Raw genomic sequence first — 22,619 nt, forward strand, 5'->3', positions numbered from 1 at the left:
TGAATTGATCCGCCCTTGGTGTGTGTGTGTGTGTGTGTGTGTCTCTCTATGTGGGCAACACCTGTGGATTGTTCAGTTCTGTTTGTGATGTGGTCTGGCGGCTTTTGTGTATTTGTATGTACTGGCCTTCCTTTGAGAAGCCATAACAGTTCAAAAGGGCTTAGAGATAAGCTCTAAATTGCTCAATCCTGATTCTACAAGGACTTATACAGAAACATATTCATGGTCAAAGGGAAATAACCTTCTCAGTTGGTGGCAGTGAGAATGGGTGCAGTGAGAATGGTTATTTCCCTTTGACCAACGGGGGTGTTTTTCCTACCTCGAAGGAATTTCTTGTTCACTTTGGGCAGCATTCACTGTAAATTTGCCGCCTAATACGGACTTGTTTCTGTCCCCAGCCAAAGCTGTTATCACACAAAAATTGCTATATGATATGACAGCTACGACCGTATTTGTTACATTTTAGCAGTTTTTAAAAGTTTTTACTGGAAAAACAAATAAAAACACAATCTCAAAATATGGACAACCTTCAACAAATCGAAGAAAATAAAAGCTAGACTATTTTAATTAATTCATTAAGAAGCTTGCTGGAAATAACCTATAACTAGCCATAAAGATTTTTTTTAAATCCAATAGTCTTCTTTTCGTGGTAGTTAGTTAGTTAGTTAGTTAGTTGTTGTTTTTTGGGTCCAGCGGACCATATAGGCCAAATCAGGATCCAATTGTCGTGGTAGTTGATAATTTCACTTATGTTCACTCTGTTTTTGATAAGCTCTTTCCTGGTGTGCTTCAAATAATGCTCTTGAGACGAGGAAGCTTTGAGTGTATACTGCTAGTTTTAGTGAATGTATTTTTAAACTGATGCTGTCCAGTGTTGTTTTTAAATTAATGTTGTTGATCAGTTTGTATAAATGATGCGTGTGTTGGTGTATATGGCTGGATTGAAATGTTTCTTAACCGCAATGTCATCACAAATTCCCAACCTTGGGCAATTAAAGATTCTGTATTCTGTATTCTTCTCATCAACCAGAAACAGATAAATCTAAAGCACACTTGATTTAGTCTGACTTGCACACTAAGTTTTATCATGTTATTTTGAAGTATAGGGGGCTTTTTACAGTGATTCGCGAAGGCCTCTTCCTTGGTCCAAATTGGGCGCCCAGGCTCCTAACATGGACTATTTGTGATTTCTCTGTATTCAATGATTGCTGAATGTCTATCAAAGCTAATTCACTCTAATTAGGCCTAACGGTTAACTAAAGAGAGAAGGACTACCAAACACAAAATGAAACTTCAACGCAAGAAAACAAGCTAGCTATCAGGAGCCCTTCACCTACTTTTCTGTTTTTGGATTCCTCATGGCAAGATTAACTATCACTGAATTAAAGCACGCGCTATTCATATGTTGACGACATGCTTGATCGTCAAATATCATGACTCGAACTTCATTCAAGAAATGATGTGTCGTTTTTGAGAATCGTCTTCTTTTCTTCCTCAGAAAATTCCTGTTAGTCAAAGCAAGTACCCTTGCACCTGTGATAAATACTTAAGGGGAGGTGAATGCAGTCAGGCTACGAATGGATAACGTAACTAATACTCATTTCAGTTCTGGGAAAAACCGTAAACATCGGGAACAAAGAGTCGATTTCGAGAAACACAACTATTCTTCCAAAACAAGACCCAGTTTACTTCTGGTGAAAACTTATGGGTTTTTGAGAAGATTACGGGAGATGTGGTCGACACAACATACTGACGAGTCAATCGAATCATCTTGTCATGTCATAGTCTACATATCAGACACTTTCTTTGCCCATTTTTTAAAACATGTGATTTTTTCAGAAGAACAGAGCTCCGCCGTGCCGCATTTGGTTTGCTTAAAAAGCATACATTGGAGCTGACGCACACAAGCAAACCGTATTTTCACTTGGTTACCTCTTTGGAGTGCACTGATAAACTTACATGAGTATATAGTGCTATTTCAAACATAGAAGAAAGAGAGTACTTCGTAATCTCAGCCTTTTGAAGAATCACCGAAAGGTAAGTGTATTCATTAATAACACTTTTATTTTTGTGAACATTCTCAGCGTACACCCATATTCAAGTAGTATCTCACCTCTTCGTTTTCAAATTTTCAAAGCCACATAAATCTTGTTTAAGGAAATACTAGAATAACTGTGTGAAACGGCTGTACAGTCTTTTTAATTAACTCTTTCTTTCTTAGATACTGATTTACACTAAAATGATGCTCCCTGAAATTCTGATCCAGGGAGTTTGCGAACTTTAGATTTCAATGCCTTTCGTATATAGGCACAGATAATTTGCAACCAGATCTCATGGTACCGATTTAAACAAAATTATTATTTTTTTCCAAATCGGCTCGCATACTACTATCCATTAAATGTGTTTATCGGCATTGAATGCATTACATGCAGTGGTCGTTCTTGCTGATATAAGTGACTTATATAGGATTTGATGCTATGATGACAGTGGTTAGTAAAACTGGAATCGCGTGTACAAGGCAAGATTTCGATATTACGAACAAGTTTACGGCCACCGTAATACATAGACAACAAGATAATACTATGTGATTTGCAGTGTAATAACAGGTTTACACGCGTGTTTTCTTGTTAATATCGAAATGAAAACAAAAACAAGATTTGGAATATTTGAAGAAATAAACAACAACAAAACTACGAGTGTAAACTTGGTATCACACAGCAAGCCATGTAGTATTATGCTAATCCTACATTCTTTACTTCTGTGCCTTGTACCTTGCTTTGTCAGACACATCCATTACTTTGAATTGACTTAATTTTGAGCGCCTAAACATATCATTGAACTTGGCAATCAGCCATTCGCATTAGAAGTAGCATCCCCTTTTTATCATTGTTGGGGTTTATTTGAACATTGCATCAGTAAAATTTGAGCATAATGTGTGCGGTTCCAAACAAAAGCGGGATGAATTAGCCTCAAGAATGATACGAAAACAAATTTAAAAACAACATACTGTTCCATCTCCCCTTGCGCTGATGTATCACCGAGGTAGGAGTGGCCAAATTGAAGACGTTTTTTTTTAACATCTCTTCCAAAGCGCAAAAAGACGCCACCATTGGAAGTATGACGTCACTTGTAAAATCTCACATGGGAATCAAGAAGGAATTCGAGACTGAAGTTTGTGTCTGTGACTTTCACATCATGGAAAATTGCTTCTGGGGTCTCTGCTTGGATTCGTGTTTTAAACGTGTGTGAAGATTTATGGCTTAGTTATCACATGGACAGGCTGTCTCAGGTATTTAGGATAATGCATCTGAACAAATCTGTACACGTATTTTTCTGTTCGTTCACGGGACATTCTCGTGCAAAAGTCTGATGATACCTTATACTCTAGTTGCAGACATTATCATGCAAATGATCCCCCAACGCCTCCTGTTTTAAATTCTCTCCTCAGCTATTATTGACCCTACATAACAAAAAAGGGTTTTGAACGGCATGACATTTTTAATCAAATTTTTTTTTCTCAGACAGAGACAAGAAGCTTGTTTTCCGTCAAAATTGGTATGGGGAAGTACACAGAAGCTCAGAATTTAGTTTGTTAAAAACTACTCATATGTTGAATTCCCTGCTTCTACATTAGTAAAACGGGTTTGATGGAAAGAAAAAAATTCTCACATACACAGACACACGTTCAAGCCCACACACACACACACACACACACACACACACACACACACACACACACACACACACACACACACACACACACACACACACACACACACACACACACACAAAGACAGACAACAGATGTGTAGCAGCTGTAGCTACATGAATTAATTGGTTTCAAATTTGCAGACAAACGCAGTGTTTCGGAAAACGAAATTACCTTTATATGAAGAAAAAACCCCAAGTAGGTTTCTATAAAAAGCTGGGGAAGATAATTTTGAAGTGTCCTAATTCCATGTTTGGTTAACCCAGTAGCATGCTAATTGTCCAAGGTGGACAACTTGTCTTCTGTGTGGCTTCAAAATCTATCAAAGTTACTCTGCTGTTAAGTTCTTTGAAGTTCTGGTTTTCAGCTTTATTTGCTGCATAATTGTTATAGTATTCACTTCATACACAAGCGAAGGATCTTACAAGCCTTCAACCGCAGTTACCTGCAGTCGACGCGCGGTGATACATATGCCCTTTAACCTTTTCTACAAACAATTGGGGGGTTATCCCGGACTAAAAATAGAATACGAGATTGTGGCGATCTGTTCACACTGCCACTGGGGCAAGATGACCGCAAATATTTCCCTCGAAGATCTACAGGCTGAAATAACAAGTCGCGTAAGGCGAAAATACAACATTTAGTCAAGTAGCTGTCGAACTCACAGAATGAAACTGAACGCAATGCAACGCAGCAAGACCGTATACTCGTAGCATCGTCAGTCCACCGCTCACAGCAAAGGCAGTGAAATTGACAAGAAGAGCGGGGTAGTAGTTGCGCTGAGAAGGATAGCACGCTTTTCTGTACCTCTCTTCGTTTTAACTTTCTGAGCGTGTTTTTAATCCAAACATATCATATCTATATGTTTTTGGAATCAGGAACCGACAAGGAATAAGATGAAAGTGTTTTTAAATTGATTTCGAAAATTTAATTTTGATAATAATTTTTATATATTTAATTTTCAGAGCTTGTTTTTAATCCAAATATAACATATTTATATGTTTTTGGAATCAGCAAATGATGGAAAATAAGATGAACGTAAATTTGGATCGTTTTATAAAAAAAGTATTCTTTTTACAATTTTCAGATTTTTAATGACCAAAGTCATTAACTAATTTTTAAGCCACCAAGCTGAAATGCAATACCAAAGTCCGGGCTTCGTCGAACATTACTTGACCAAACTTTCAACCAATTTGGTTGAAAAATGAGGGCGTGACAGTGCCGCCTCAACTTTCACGAAAAGCCGGATATGACGTCATCAAAGACATTTATCAAAAAAATGAAAAAAACGTCTGGTGATATCATACCCAGGAACTCTCATGTCAAATTTCATGAAGATCGGTCCAGTAGTTTAGTCTGAATCGCTCCACACACACACACACAGACAGACAGACACACACACACACACACACGCACGCATATACACCACGACCCTCGTCTCGATTCCCCCCTCTACGTTAAAACATTTAGTCAAAACTTGACTAAATGTAAAAAGCAAGCTTGGATACGACAGTTTGTTTGTTTGCTTAACGCCCAGCCGACCACGAAGGGCCATATCAGGGCGGTGCTGCTTTGACATATAACGTGCGCCACACACAAGACAGAAGTCGCAGCACAGGCTTCATGTCTCACCTAGTCACATTATTCTGACACCGGACCAACTAGTCCTAGCACTAACCCCATAATGCCAGACGCCAGGTGGAGCAGCCACTAGATTGCCAATTTTAAAGTCTTAGATATGACCAGGCCGGGGTTCGAACCCACGACCTCCCGATCACGGGGCGGACGCCTTACCACTAGGCCAACCGTGCGGGTGGGATACGAAAGGAACATCTAATCTTTTATTAACCATCAACAAGCTTTGGACAAAAAAATATGTTCATAAACAAGTGAAGATTACGAGACTGAGATTAGATACAATAATAAAGCAATTTACCAAGTAAACAAAATGTAAGCTTACACGGGATTCGATCTCTATCCAGCCGATTCCATGTCCGCTACGCTAACCACTTGACAACTGTGGTTGCTGTCAAACTTAGGGCAAAATAGTGAATTGTTATGTCAAAAACTACTCCCGCGTGAGTTGTGGTCCTTGTGCCCGGGGCTTCGTAACCAACTGGTCGGTTCCCGAGACACACGCAATTATGTGAATTTTCAATCATGAATCTGCCTCAGATGCAACACAATTTTGTTCTCTCCCTCTAATGAATACTGATAACAACACATGTGTAACGGGATGGTCTAGGTCCGTTTAGGCTATTTATCAGATGGATGCAAATTATTGTCATTCGTACAGAAAGACAGCCGACATGAAAAGGAAGATACTTTATTTATCCGCATTTCTGCATGCATAATTAACCAAGGGGCATTATTCGTTAGCATACTACTGAAAAGTATATGAGCAGTTATCTCCTCCGCAACATGCGACTGCGACGCGTGAGAAAGAACAAGTCGCGTAAGGCGAAAATACAACATTTAGTCAAGTAGCTGTCGAACTCACAGAATGAAACGGAACGCAATGCAATTTTTCAGCAAGACCGTATACTCGTAGCATCGTCAGCTCCACCGCTCATGGCAAAGGCAGTGAAATTGACAAGAAGAGCGGGGTAGTAGTTGCGCTGAGAAGGATAGCACGCTTTTCTGTACCTCTCTTCGTTTTAACTTTCTGAGCGTGTTTTTAATCCAAACATATCATATCTATATGTTTTTGGAATCAGGAACCGACAAGGAATAAGATGAAAGTGTTTTTAAATTGATTTCGAAAATTTTATTTTGATGATAATTTTTATATTTTTAATTTTCAGAGCTTGTTTTTAATCCAAATATAACATATTTATATGTTTTTGGAATCAGAAAATGATAGAGAATAAGATGAACGTAAATTTGAATCGTTTTATATTTTTTTTAATTTTTTTTACAATTTTCAGATTTTTAATGACCAAAGTCATTAATTAATTTTTAAGCCACCAAGCTGAAATGCAATACCGAAGTCCGGGCTTTGTCAAAGACTACTTGACCAAAATTTCAACCAATTTGGTTGAAAAATGAGAGCGTGACAGTGCCGCCACAACTTTCACGAAAAGCCGGATATGACGTCATCAAAGACATTTATCCAAAAAAAAAGAAAAAAAAGTTCGGGGATATCAATCCCAGGAACTCTCATGTACAATTTCATAAAGATCGGTCCAGTAGTTTGGTCTGAATCGCTCTACACACACGCACGCACGCACGCACACACACACACACACACACACACACACACACACACACACACACACACACACACACACACACACACACACACACACACACACACACACACACACACACACACACACACACACACACACACACACACACACACACACACACACACACACACACACACACACACACACACACACATACACCACGACCCTCGTTTATTTCATACAGAAGATCGGATGATATGAGAGAAATATAGTCTTTGTCAGTGTCAAACTTTGTATCTGCCTTAAGTCCTGATAACTCATAAATAATTTCCGGGTCAACGGAAAAGTGCACTGGAAACCTAAAACATCGGTTTTTTTCACAGTGATCTCAACTTTTTTAGAATATCCCAGAGACTTTGTCTTGGTCCGTGTCAAAGTGTGTATCTGCTACGCGCCGCCTGCATGGCGTTTTCAGGTATTCCTTTTCTGCAGTAGGGTATGTTCCTTTAACTCTTACCTGTTCACTCCCTTGACCATCCGAAGATATATCGCTACGGAAATTCCCATTTACTTCATTCTAAGGAAAAGCCCTTTTATGTACACAACATAACAACAATAACTGTTTATTGATTAAATTATCGTTGCATATTGACAGATTTTTAAAACGATCAATACTTTGCTTGCTATGACCATGGTTTTCCTGATATATTTTTGGTGCGCCTGTGCTCTGTTTGCCATTGTAGCAAACCTTCGCAATTGAAAGTCAGGAATATTTGCAAGCTGATATTTCAACACAGCGAGTTCATCTGAGCCTGAGATTGATTAGCTGTACTCAGATGGTGATAATGTTTCTAGTTCTGAGCAAATATTGGCACTGAAGACTTGAGCAACAAAGAACATTAGCAGCAAATAGTCACTACTTCGAGACAACAAGTGTTCCCGTTTCTATTTTTAGATTGGACACACTCGCGCCCAATTCTTTTCACTCCAGCAGTGATCTTTTGGTGTCTTTTAATTAAAAGTGCATTGAAACTGTGTTAGCGATAAAATACGTTTATTTTATCATGGTTTAAGTTGTCATTTTTACTAAATCGTTGTTTGTCACAGGCGAGCGTGCACTAGTTTATATCCTTGGCATTCGTTGTCATTAATCCAACAAAATAAGGGCACAAATTTGTGGCCCACAAACTGCAAATGTGCCTCACAATGTTTTGGGCTTATTTTTATGGGACACATTTTGGTTTTGTGGGCCACAAACTGTATTTGTGGAGCATAAAATAAGGGGCACAAATTAAGCTTCATAAAAAATAAGGACAAATATTTGTGGGGCTTAAACAGTGTTTTTCCCCCCCAAAAATTTTTTGGGCTCTTTTTTTTGCTCCTTATTTTGGACGTTGAGCGTGGTTTTCAGACCTACTGCGTTTCGGTTTTTAGTTAATGGCGGATCGAAGGCAATCTGTTTGGAAAGAATCTCCAATGGCAATGATGTTTGCTAATGCGAGAGAATTGGGACGGGCGAACCTTTGCATATTAACCAGAGGTAAGTTTCCATGTTTCGTTTCATAACTGAGAGCGGGTTTATGGTAGTATGTGTTGCAACATGTGTCATTTCGATTCACTCGAGTCACTGTCAGTGTCACTGTGTGAGTGTCAGTCCACAGGCGCAAGGTATCGTTCACTGAACCAACACGTAGATAGTTGCCCTGTACAGGGATTTTCTCATTAATTTGAAGAAGAAGATTACCACTACCACGTTTGTGCAACCTCTTTTCAATGTGCATGATCATAATATTTTATAAATTCTTTTTGTTTTTAAAGATTGAGTCTAACTTGAAATACTCAAATAGCTAGGTAACCTTCTGATCGGTTCCCAATTATTTTATTGCAGGTTGGCATCAATCAGAAGAGAACTAGAGCTAGTATGTTCAACTTTAAGGTCTCCTCTCAGCTAAAAAAGCCAACCGATTGCTGCATGATCTTGAGGCTGTCACTGACAGAAGTAAAATATTTGATGCCACTGCCGCAAATCAGGTAAGAGTAAGGCGAAGAGGTTTTATTATGTACAACTGTCAGTGTTATGATGTACAGTGTGTTTTTTCCTTCCCCTTCCTCACATTCTCAAGTTCTGGTCAGAATAACTCATATGGAGGTGTGTGTGTGACTGTGAGCAAGACTGAGAGAGTGTTTTCATTTTATTTTTAAAATTCATGTTCAGGGATAATAATAAAATAATGAACACCTACTGACTTAGAGTCCAAACCACAGAACTGCTCGAAGCTCTTAGCTTTATTTCACCAGTATGATGATCATGCAGTTCCTCCAGTATTAGAATCATTACTAATACTAGAAGCGCATGACTTTCAGTGTGTACCTTTAAGTTTAATAAAGTACAATGTATTGCTGTAAACAGTCACTCACTCACTCACTGTCAGGATATATCTCATTCTCAGTGAAACTGTGTGTCAAGTTCTATTATTTTTTTCCTTTGTGCTCTACACACATGCATATGTCGTGCCTAGATCCTGAAAGTGCCTAAGTTCTTGAATTAGGTAGTCTCTTGCCTAATTCGTAAAATAGGCAACGGCTGTGCCTAACCTGTGAAATCAATGTTGAATTTTTCCTAATTTGTGAAATTTTATGATTTAGCCTGCCTATTGCATAAATTAGGCAGCTTAAGTCGTGAAATTAGGCAAAGTTTTGATTTAGGCACGACTGCTGTACAATTTAGGCAAAAATGTCAACAGAATAGGCAAAATCCTTGCCTAATGTGTCAAATCAATTCTAAGGTCTAACTGTTTTACAAATTAGTCAGCCAGTAACAATAATGAAACTTAAAATGTAAACATACTGCTATCATATGTACCATTTACATGACTAATTATAAGAAACAAATTGTACAAAAGCAAAACAAAAATACCCCTCTACCTCATTTACAAACATTTACAGTTTACACAAGGTAAACATTATCCCAGTTTGGACTGGGGTCAAACAAGGGAAACCCACGACGTTCCAGTTCAACTCGATTTTCTGAGCTTACTTGCTCTTGTTCTTGCAAGATGAATTGTTTGGGTGGCAGTGACTATGGCAGTGGTTTCTTGCTTTCTTGCAAGTGCATCTGGCTGTATCGCACTTCCCATTGCAAGAACATTTTTTGAACCCTTGTCCTCCATGCCTTGAATGAAGCTGAGCGATGCTTCTCATTGGTAGGACAGTGTCCTTCACTTGGTCAGCAGTGACAATTTGGAAATCGGCCTCGATAATTAGATTGCGGGAGAGCATAGTGTTTATGATGCCATGCTTGGTGCCAACTTGGTACAGGTCGTTGTGAACCTTCAGGACCACCCCAGGCACGTTTCTGCAATCAAGGCGCCCACGATCAAACTCGCTGACTGGAACCAGCACGCCGTCGTTTTGCACCAGTGGAACCAGCTTGGCTCTTCAATCAATCAATCAATCAATCAATCAAAATGAACCTTATATAGCGCGTATTCCGTGGGTACAGTTCTAAGCGCTTGTCAAAGAGTTGTCAACATAGGACTAACAAAGAAACTAACATCTTCAGACGGACACGAACCCTATCACACACTAGCAAACCCTGGTAAACATACAACAAACAACTGTTTAACAACAATGTACACATCAATAGCTAGGTCCAAACAAAATAATATTAAGCACAAAGAAAACACCTCTCACAGAGCACAGCACAAGAATGTCTTTTGGGGCACAACACATCACGTCGAGCATGAAAGTCGCAGCCAGCTACGGGAAGAACTGAGTCTTCAACCTACTCTTGAACGCGTCAAGAGAGGGGCTCTGGCGAAGCTCAAGCGGCAGGGAGTTCCAGACGGACGGGCCCGCGGAGGGAAATGCACGCTGACCAGCAGATGCGAGTTTCGAGCGAGGGATGTGGAGGCGGAGAGGGTCAGCAGCAGAACGAAGGGGACGGTCGGAGGGCTGGGTGTACAGGTCCAGGGAAGATTGAAGGTACTCGGGAGCAGAGTCGTTGAGACACTTGTAGACCAGAGTGGACAGTTTGTAGGAGATTCGGGTGTTGATAGGGAGCTAGTGCAAGGAGCGAAGTAGGGGGGTGATGTGGTCTCGCTTCGTCTTCCTCAACGTCAGCCTGGCAGCGGCGTTCTGGACTCGTTGTAGGCCATGAATGGATGAGGCGGGGAGGCCGGCCAGAAGGGAGTTGCAGTAGTCCAGACGACTGAAGATGAGGGAGACAACCAGCTTGACACAGGCGTCGTGGGTGAGGTAGCGACGGATGGAGGCGATGCGTCGTAGGTGGAAAAAGCAGGTCTTGATGATGAAGGAGATGTGTGTCTGCATGGAGAGAGTGGAGTCGAGAAAGACGCCAAGGCTCTTGACAGCAGGGGAGAATGGAACAGTCGCGTCATCCAGCTGGAGGTCGGTCACAGTGAGGGAAGCAATCTTCTGTCGTTTTCCAACGAGAAGGGCCTCCGTCTTCTCACTGTTCAGCTTCAACTTGTTCTCGGTCATCCAGTTCTTGATGTCAGTGAAACAACTGGAGATGGATCCAAGGAGATCGTCAACGTCCTCCGGCTTGGCGCTGTTCTGGAGCTGCGTGTCATCGGCAAAGGAGTTGTAGTTCAGGCCGTGGCGTTCGATGACCAGGGAGAGGGGTTGGGTGTACAGGGTGAAAAGGACAGGGCCGAGGACAGATCCTTGTGGGACGCCGAAGCGGACAGGGACAGGCTGAGAAGAGAACGAATCAGTGGTGACAGTCTGAGAGCGGTTCTGGAGGTAGTTCCGGAACCAAGAGAGGGCGGTGTCATGAATGCCGAACGTGGAACTGAGGCGATCGACGAGTTGGTGGTCGATCGTGTCGAAGGCCGCGGAAAGGTCCAGCAGCACAAGGGCAGAGACGAGACCGCTATCTGTTGCGTTCAGGAGGTCTGTGGTGATTTGCAGGAGCGCCGTCTCGGTGCTGTGGTGAGGGCGGTACGCTGACTGATACACTGGCATCAGCGAGTTCCGAGACAGGTGGGCGCTCAACTGCTCCAGGATGATACGCTCCAGAAGCTTGGAGAGGAAGGGCAGGTTGGACACAGGACGGTAGTTCTTCAACTCGTTGACGTCAAGGCCGGGCTTCTTGATGAGTGGGCGGACAACGGCAGACTTGAAGCAGTCGGGAACGACGCGAGGAAGCCTGGCAGGGGGTCTAGCTCGCAGGTCTTGATGGCCGTCTTGGTGATGAGTCGCTTGACGTGGTTTTGAGTGACAGGCTGAAAGCACGTGAGGGGGGAGCCGGAGAAGGAAGGGGAGGGTGGGGACGGGACGAAGGGCTGCTGATCGAGTGTTTTCCGAAGCTTGTCAATCTTGTCCTTGAAGAACTCCGAGAATAACTCCGGATATCCTGTGGTGGGTGAGCAGTGGGTAAGGGGGCAGCGGGGGAGGAGCCCAGGAGAGAGGACATGATGGAGAACAGCTCCCTGGATGATGAGGCGTTGACGATGCGGTCGTGGAAGTGCTCGACCTTGGCAGCAGTGATGGCTTGCGTGACTCGAAGCACCGCATCCCTGAGAATCTGCTTATGAACCTCCAGGCCAGAGTGTCGCCATGCACGCTCCGCTCGCCGTCTCTCGATCTTGGCGGCTGTGATGTCCTCAGAGAACCAGGGAGCCGGCTGTCGCTCAGAGACTGCGCATAGGGATGGCGGGGCGTGTTTGTCGAGGAGCTGGCGCAGAGTCAAGCTGAAGAAATGGGCGGGGTCAGAGGACGGGTCTCGCTGGGCAAGCAGCAGGGCAGCTTCGTCTCCAAAAGCATCTGTCTCAATGTCTCGTAGCTTGCGACGTGTGACCATCTTCCGCTTCTGTGCTGGCTTGGTGATATTGACGAGGAAGTTGATGGCAGTGTGGTCGGAGACAAGATGGTCGTTGGCGACGAGGCTGGAGATCAGATTGTCCGAGGGTCGAGTGACAATCCAATCCAGGATGTGGCCACGGGAGTGGGAGGGAAAAGGAACGACCTGGTCCACACTGTAGCTGTCCAACAGCGCACGGGCCCGCTTGGTGTCAGCATTGGCAGGGCAGTCCCAGTGGATGTTAAAGTCATCGAGGACGATGGCGCTATGGGACGTCACGTTGTAGTGGTCTAGGGCTTGGGAGAACTCGTCGAAGAAAGTAGAGTCCTTCAGCTTGTTCTTGGTGTTAGGGGGAGGGCGATATATACACAGGAAGGTGAGGGTGGTGGTGGTGGCGACCGTCATCTCCACAGCTTCGAAGGTGGTGTGGGGGAAGGGGAGGCTGTCCGAGAAGGACGCTGCAGCATGCATGTGGTCCTTGTAGACGACGGCGATGCCTCCACCACGCCCAGCCGGGTCCGCAGCATTTCAGCACGGCTTTTTTCTTGTCCTTCACGTGCATCTTGTCTGCACTGCGTCAAGATGCTTGCATGATCTTCCAGAGCTGTACTTGAAGTGGCGGCCCCTCCAACTGCACCTTCCACCTCTGCATCATTTTCAGTTGAATTCTGTGGACCGAGTTCTTCTAGAGCTACACTTGAAGTGGCGGCACCTCCAACTGCACCTTCTACCTCTGAGAGAGAGAGAGAGAGAGAGAGAGAGAGAGAGAGAGAGAGAGAGAGAGAGAGAGAGAGAGAGAGAGAGAGAGAGAGGAGAGAGAGAGAGAGATAGAGAGAGCGTTTGTGAAATAGTATTTAAGGCTTACCTTGATGACTTTCTGTAATCCTCCCACTTCCAGAATCTCGAACTTTTTTCGCAGGTAATACAGACTTCTGTGTTTTTCAGAAACTGCACCACTTAACAGGTTACTGATGGTTTGGTATGTTTCCTGGTCCGGTAAACAGAATGTTGTGTAGCTTCCATTTCCAAGATGCTGCTCAAAACGAATACAAAATTGTGACCTGTTAGTTTCTATGGCTGGATTTGGCTAACACTGACAGTCAGGTGCTGGTGTGAAGTAGTGACTGAGAAAGTTTATTTGAAATGCTCCAGTGTGATTAGTATATCACTTGTATCACAGTTAGTACTGTTCACAAGTAGAACTAGTTGTGTTCACAAATTGGATATGATGTCATCCGCAACGCAGTAAGAGGCGCGCACGCATGCGGATGATTTTGGGTTCAAACAGACTGACTAATTTGTAAAACAGTTAGACCTTAGAATTGATTTGACACATTAGGCAAGGATTTTGCCTATTCTGTTGACATTTTTGCCTAAATTGTACAGCAGTCGTGCCTAAATCGAAACTTTGCCTAATTTCACGACTTAGGCTGCCTAATTTATGCAATAGGCAGCCTAAATCATAAAATTTCACAAATTAGGCAAAATTCAACATTGATTTCACAGGTTAGGCACAGCCGTTGCCTATTTCACGAATTAGGCAAGAGACTACCTAATTCAAGAACTTAGGCACTTTCAGGATCTAGGCACGACATATACATGTTATACATACATAATTTAATTACATGTTATGTAATATACATATGTATATGCACACATCAACTTGTCTACATTGTATGTCTGTCACTCTATCAGTCTATGTGAACACATTCAGTTCACTGATTCAGTCAAAACTTCACTAAATGTAAAAGGACTTATACAATTTTATATTCTAGAAAGATATCAATGCCACTGTCCCACAGTATCATAAGAATCAAGCGTTAATGTTGGTTTGGTCGTCTGTTGTCATTTTTTGTTGTTGTTTTATTGGATGCAGTGTGTAAATTCATCTGGTTCTGTGGACAGTGTGTTTGTTGTTCCTCCACATAGGTAAATATCATACTGCATGTAGCTCCTAGTACTACTTGTCCTGTCATTTAACTGTTTTAAATTTGGTGGTCAGAGGAATGTTACTTCAGCCAATATTATATATTACAGGTTGGCATCTATCCGGCACAGTGGAAGAAGCAGATTGATTCCTTCATGATCCGGAGGCTGTCAAGACTCAAATGGGAAATATGTCATGCTAATGGCAATTCAGGTAAGAGTTTTGCTACATGATCATATTGTGTTTTATCCTCCCTCTCAGTCTCAAGTTCTGGTTACATTCTGACTGTTGGTGTGTGTTTGTGTGTGAGAACCAAAGTGTGTGTGTGTGTGTGTGTGTGTGTGTGTGTGTGTTTGATTTTCCCTGGCCAGTCAGGAGAGCTGCCAGACATTAATACCTGCAGATTTTTCTAGCCCTGCAGATTGATGTTACACACCTTTGCTTTGCTTTTTGAATTTGATAGCAAGCGCTGACAGGGAATGTGTCTTCTATCTATATATATATACGACTAGTGTCTGTGTGTCTGTGTGTCTGTGTGTCTGTGTGTCTGTCTGTGCGCGATGCACGGCCAAAGTTCTCGATGGATCTGCTTCAAATTTGGTGGGCTTATTCAGAGAGACCCCGGACACAACCTCATCGATGAGATATTTCAACACGTGCTCTCAGCGCGCAGCGCTGAACCGATTTTGGTTCCACCTCAGCTATTTTGGTTCCACCTCAGCTACCCGGGCCCCCATACCGACACACCATAGCCGCTACACCACATCACAACGCCAAAGTTCTCGGTGGATCTTTTTCAAATTTGGACACCGTATTCAGCTACACCCCGGACACAATATCATCGATGAGATATTTCAACACGTGCTCTCAGCGCGCAGCGCTGAACTGATTTGGGTTTTTGTGTTCATTTCACCATTATAAGTAACTCTTCCTTATCTTCTCCAGTGTTTGGCGTTTATCTCCCTTCCTTCGTGTGGCTTTCCCGTTTGTAACTTACTATTACTATTTTTAGAATGTCACTGCGCTGTCCACTGCGCTGTCCACAACGCTTCCCTTGCACCCGTAAGTTGTTCTTACTGTCAAAGTGAAAAGGTCGAATCAATTTATAGCCACGCGAAAAATACACTCTCACCTATCTCTATATATTTATAGATACAGATATGCATATATATATACGGCTTCTGTGTGTGTGTGTGTGTGTTTGTGTGAGTGTGTGGGCAAAAACCTGTGTATTGTAGAGTTCTGTTTGTGATGTGGTCTAGCGGCTATTGTCTGTCTGTATGTTCTGGCATGTGAGAAGCCACAGCAGATAATATACGGCTAAGAAATAAGCTCTAAAATTCTCAATCCCGTTTGACAGGACTTCGCCTTCAAAGGTGATTGTGGTGAACCGCCACGCTGTCTGTCTCTGTCTCGCGCCGTTCACCTCAAATTCCCGTTTCTGAGTAACTATTTTTAGAATGTCACTGCGCTGTCCAGAACGCTTCCCTTGCACCCGTAAGTTGTTCTTACTGTCAAAGTGAAAAGGTCGAATCAATTTATAGCCACGCGAAAAATACACTCTCACCTATCTCTATATATTTATAGATATAGATATACATATATATATATACGGCTTCTCTGTGTGTGTGTTTGTGTGTGTGTGTGTGGTTGGGCAAAAACCTGTGGATTGTAGAGTTCTGTTTGTGATGGGGTCTAGCGGCTTTTGTCTGTCTGTATGTTCAGGCATTTGAGAAGCCACAACAGATAATAATTATAGGGCTAAGAAATAAGCTCTAAAATTCTCAATCCCGTTTGACAGGACTTCGCCTGCAGAGGTGATTGTGATGAACCGCCACGCTGTCTGTCTCTGTCTCGCGATTCACCCCGGCGAAGCCGGGTATTCCTCTAGTATTTCATATATATGTTAAAAAGTAGGCATTAGAACTTGTCTACCAGGGAATTAGAATGTTTACGCTCTTGGCATTTATGTGGGTTTAGTGTGTGTGTGTGTGTGTCAGTTGCAAACACAATTTACTCCTTACTCATACTTAAAACTTGTTCTTGTCATTGTGTTTGGATTTAAGATCAGTTCCTTTGTCATTCATTTGTCAGTAGGGACAGAAGATGACGAAGACCTGGCCAGTGAATGTGGAAGAAAAGCAGTGCTATCCAAGTCCAGCTGTGATCGATGGGGAAACTACAGCAACAGCGGCAGTAAATGTCCACTCAGTATTGGTTGCACTGAGCATTACAACTTGTTGCTATTGTAAATTTGTGTCAGTGTTTTAAAGGCCCACTACACCTCATTTAAAAAGTTGTCCTTACCTTTAACATGGGATAAGACCATCCTTCCACTTGGTCACAGACCAAAAATCAACACTTTGACTACTTTCTGTAGTGAGGTAGATGTTTTAGTGGTTTTGGTGATTTTCTTCTTCTTTAGAAGCTGTACCTGAATTTATTCTTTAAAAGGATACCACTCTGCATAGAGAGCCTTGAGGCAGTTCATTTTTGGTATGCAACTATTAGTGCCCGTATGGTCTTATTTCATGTAAAAGCCTCGGGGATGTCGTCAGGCGTCCGACATAGACGGATTGAAAGGCTCAAATGTCCGATTCACATAGCCGCATGGCGGTCAGATGTCCTATCGTTTTGAACTGAGCGGTGTCATTGTCCGATAAGAACTCCATTCCTTCGGACAGCGCACTATTCTATATTTTTCTCTCAAGATACACATTTTCAAAAAACGACCGAGCACTCTCGCGTACATGTGCACTGAAGTTGTGCAGTGGGGATCTTGTGTTTTCGGGAATTCCAAACCGTTTGTGATATGGGCTCTTTGGGTACACCTGTCTGCAGCACATTAAAGTTAGGAGTACGGGAGACAACTCCAACTGGCCATAAGTCTTGCGTCTGCATTTGGTTTCAGTTCGAGACATTTTGACGAAGCGCATAGAATTATGTCACCGAAATAAAACTAAGGCCTGTCCACTTACAAAAACTGCTGGGTCAAAGTACAGTAAATCTTACATTTTGTTAAGGAAATGTGCGGCAGTAAAATTGAATTTGAAGAATACATGGAACAACCTGGTTTTCTGGGAAGTGACATAAAAATAAATAGAACAATTGTGAATACTTCTTCTTCTTCTGTGTTCGTGGGCTGAAACTCCCACGTACACTCATGTTTTTGCACGAGTGGATTTTTACGTGCATGACCGTTTTTACCCCGCCATTTAGGCAGCCATACGCCGCTTTCGGAGGATTGTGAATACTGATCGACATAGAGTGCCGTTGCTATGGAAGCAGTCGTTACATTGGATTTCTAGGAAACAGTTTAACAGCGACATCATACATCAGAAATTCCTAATATTTGGCACAAAGATGCACATGTATCATATCTACAATCATATAGAACGGTTTTTTTTACAACAGACTACAGTTGAATTTTAATATCTTTTGTCATAAGAATGAACGAATTTCTCACTGCATATTCATTACAATAATTAATTTAAATTCAACTGTAGTTGTTTAAAAAAAAAACACGTTCTATATGATTGTAGATATAATACATGTGTATCGTTGTGCCAAATATTATGAATTTCTGATGTATGATGTTGCTGTAAAGCCGTTTTCTAGAAATCCCATATGACGCTGTAAATGCCAGTTTTCATCGCAACAGCAGTCAATATCCACCCACAATGTTTTCATTCATTTTAATAAGTCACTTCAATAACTACCCAGAAAACTAAGTTATTCCTTGACTGTATTCTTCAAGTTTGGTAATTTTACTGCCGCACATTGCCTTAAGTCATAAATAAAGGCTTCCAGTAACATACCATTCTTCTTTATTGATTATGAACTTTGGAAGGTTAGATGTTGGATCTGTTTAAAAAAAAATATTTCCTTGATGTGTTGTACTAAGATCAATTGTCTGCTTGGACATATACTAAAGATCCACTACCTGGCTGCTGTCTGCGGAAAATCGATTAATTCATAGAAAAATATGCCTTACAGGGAAGCAGCTAGCCGGTTGACTGTACTTGTGTTTGTGTAGAGGTGTTCTTATTGCATGTTCAAGCCAGGACAGATGGTGACCTGAAACATTTACACATTACATATGTATGCAGGACTGCTACTTTTAAGCTTAGGTGCAAGTGTGATGATATATTTGTTTGACTGATTATGGGCATTAAAATAAAACTGCAAAAAGAATACTTTCACTTGAGATCTGATTTTGTGTGTGTCTGTGTGTGTGTGCGCATGAGGGTGTGTGTGGGCCATTTGACATACTTGCAGAAGAAACAAACAGAGGTAACTGATAAACTGCATTTATTAACACAAAGATGTAAACAAAGTGAGTTCACACACTTCACAAAAGTAAAACAAGGCAGTCTCACATGCATTCACAATATTTAGTACTCACATGAATGGCCAAAGATTATAGGCTGAGAATGCAAGTTCTAATTTGGCACATTGTACATGTAGCTGCATCCGCTAGACATATATCCATCTTACAATAAAAAAAAACCTAGTGGTTAGGACATCGGCCTGAAAATCTAGGTCCTAGGTTCGAATCTCTGCAGAGGCATTTAAATTTTCCCCTTGGTTGAAATAAAAATGCTCAATCCAGAGAGAGCAACCGTAAAGTTACCAGCGTAAAAGTAAAGCGTTGAATGCAGCTATGAAGGTCATGCCAGCAGTGTGGGTCAAGATTCAGGCCGCCTTCTATGCACAGAATTCTGTGTAAGATTCTCATCTCTATCTTTACAAACACATAATCCCCAATAGTCATACAGTGGAACCCCCCTTTTAAGACCCCCTCCATTTTAAGACCTTGTTTTCTCAGACTTTCTGTTCATAACCTCTGTAGATTTACCTCCATTTTAAGACACCCTCCTTTTCAAGACCTGATTTTCTCAGATTTCTGGAGGTCTTAAAAGGGGGGTTCCACTGTAGCTGTAAGACATAATTTTGTTTAAAACACTTATGCCTTTTGGGGGAAATAAATTAATAAGAAAAGACATCACCACACTAAGAAGTCAGGGTGCTGACTTTTGCTATGTGACCAAGTGGAAGGATTTTCTTATCCCATGCAAAAAGCCTGATGAAGGTCTAACACAGTGAGGCGAAGTGTTTTAATGAGGCAGAGCAGGCCTTTAAAAAATAAGTTCACCACATCCAAGTGAAAGACACAATATTGGCAGACTGTTTTACAAAAGTAACATTTCATTACAACATAAGAATGAATTGAACCATCCAGGATGCACCAGAACGACCCAAAAACAGAATCAATGAAAATTTTAAACACGATAAAGTACTGACTAGGATTCAAAGGAAGAACAAGTCATGGGTTAACACATTTCATGTGCATAATGCATTTAAAAGATCTAAATTCTAATATTGCAAACAAAGTCTATACATGAACACACATTGACTGAAACATACACACACATCTCCCAAAGCTAAGCCTGTGTGTAAAATACTGCCTGTGAACAGGTTAACTTAAAGCACTCAAACAACATACAAGATAATACCACTTTATGTAGTAAAAACAAACAAACCACTGTTTGCTGTAAGAAAATATCTGCATACCAAACACTACCTGTATTTAGCTGAATTGACAACTTACATAAGTCAAAATGTACCCTTGATCCACACCGCACCACACATTATTTGTGTACAATGTTATTGTTAATGTGTTGCCTGTTCATTTCACCACTAAGGCAACAGAAAACCTCTGTAAGTGTAAGCATCTTCAGATGGACTATATTAAAGCAGTTCTGGTAGCTCTGTCAGCACAGAATGGACTGAATCTGATCATCATCCGCAGCAAAGCCAGGCACCACTCTGCAAGCTGCCTGCACGTCATATCTCGGCTTCTCACTTCCTGGAAAACAAAGAAAATGTATTACTGAGCACATCCAGACTTTGCTGTGCGCTGATGGGGATATGTTTTGGGTATCGAGAAGAGGGTGTGTGTTGGGGGTGGGGGTGCGGGAAGGTAGGTATGAGGTAATACTTGTTCTTCACAAGATCAGTGGGATGGAGAATAGTGTGGGTGATACTGACAGTGACAACTATGAACTAAACTGTAAACATTGTTCTGTAATATTACAGGTGCCATCATTCCTTCCTGTGAAAACCATTTATTTCATGGATATATTTATACTTTCATCATTAAAATTAAAAAGACTTCCTCACAAGAACCTTTCTAACAACATTATATCTTGTTATGCTGCTGATGTGGGCAGCTTTTCTGGAATTTGATGGAAAGTTACTATTTCTTAAATTCAGCATGAGCCCTCATCCCACACACATATTTAGCGTTGACACCTTACAGTTTTGTTGAGAAATGTGATGTGAATTCATTCAGAAAATTCTAACTCTGCGCAGGGGCAGTCAGGGTGTTGAATGTAGAAGTAGGTATCCAAGTACACAGGCGGTATTACAATTTACATTGTAACTCTTATTCCATGTACAACAAAAAAATTTTTTTTAAAAACTGGCCAGATCTGTGATTGTGAGCCAAGGAAAGGACTGACTGTATTTAAAATAATTCCAGTAATGAGTAAATATTTCATTCTAGCTATTTCATGTTTTACTTTCTTGCATCGCAATAGTTCAATGTTCATACAAACAGTATAATGCACTTTATGAGTATAGGGTTGCAACAAACTTTAAGATGGGAAGGAGAGAGAAAATAAAGATATTTGTACCATTAGGCACACACACAAAAAAAAAATAGGTGTGGTTAAGGTAACATAGCCAAATTAATAGGGTAGGAAGGAAGGCAATCACTTTTTATTTTTATACTCTTTTTCCTTAATAGCAGAGCAACCAAGCGTGTAGCACTCGCAACCGAAGAAGATGCCGCCATTTTTGTCATGGCATTAGCGTCTGTTGGGCCTTTTTAGTAATTTCCCTTGCATCGTCTGTCGTCTGCATGACGACTCGAGCGCTTTTGCTTTCATTACGTTTTCAGCACTCGTTTTCTTTTTTCATTTTTTTTGGGGGACAAATATAATAATAAGTTATAGGGTCGGCCCCTAAAAATAGGGTAGGTCGGGTTACCGTAACCACACCTATTTTTTTTTTAGGCCTTATGTATACAAAATACATCATACCAATTACCATGCACAATATTACTATGCATCTTCAAATGAATGAATAATTTCATCTACAAAGTACTTGTAATACAATTTACAAAGAACAAAAGACTGCTGAATTATCTACATCAGTACATGTTTATAGCTTCAGACTACCATCACCAATACCTAATGTTACTATATTTTATGTTATATGTTATATAATAAATTTTACCATACAGATTTGACAAGCAAAAGCTGTAAGTGGTAAAGAAATGTGTAACTTACTCTTCAGGGGTAGTCTGTAATGTAAATCACCACACCAAGTCATCCTGATACCTCTCCAGTACATGTATCCATGGTAAACTGTTGGAACTGGAAGACAGGAGCTGTATGGATGATGCACATCATCTCTGGTTTCTCGGGAGGCCTGAAAAAAACCAGAACAATATTAACATAACATGTCTTGAAAATGAAATAAGTACTATTTCAACTTCACTATCACTGTATCAGAGCCAAATCACTCACTAATTCAGTAATTGTTTTGTTTATTCTTTTACAACCATAGTTCATCCACTGGTACAGCAGCATTTGATTCTGTGCATGCAGATTAAAGATATCAAGCATTTTATAAACTTGAGTAAAAAAAAAAGAACTCAACAAAAACACACTCAGTGACTAACAGTCACACCCAGTTACTCAGTAACACACACATACACAACAGATAAATCTTGCTCAGTTCTACAAAGGCCACGTTTGCAATGGTCATGTCTTGGATTTTAAAAACAATAACTTACCTGCTGTTTGATCCAAACCGATGATTGAAAATCAGTGAGACTGAGAAGAAAATAGATACCCTTTTTTCGTGTGTCATGTGTGCAAGAAAAAAGGGTATGGT

General features: G+C 41.3%; 2 protein-coding genes across 5 annotated transcripts in view; both read left to right on the plus strand.

Annotated features, from left to right (window-relative positions):
* LOC138973807 (cystathionine beta-synthase-like) overlaps positions 1-22,619 on the plus strand; it is a 253,496-nt gene that overhangs the window by 124,005 nt on the left and 106,872 nt on the right. The window lies entirely within an intron of this gene.
* LOC138973804 (uncharacterized) overlaps positions 1,790-22,619 on the plus strand; it is a 66,616-nt gene continuing 45,786 nt past the window's right edge. The window contains exon 1 of the mRNA XM_070346513.1: positions 1,790-2,037. The gene's annotated coding sequence lies outside the window, so the exon portion shown is untranslated. The remainder of the gene's footprint in view (positions 2,038-22,619) is intronic.

This window comes from Littorina saxatilis, linkage group LG8, assembly GCF_037325665.1.
Source record: "Littorina saxatilis isolate snail1 linkage group LG8, US_GU_Lsax_2.0, whole genome shotgun sequence".
NCBI lineage: Eukaryota > Metazoa > Mollusca > Gastropoda > Littorinimorpha > Littorinidae > Littorina > Littorina saxatilis.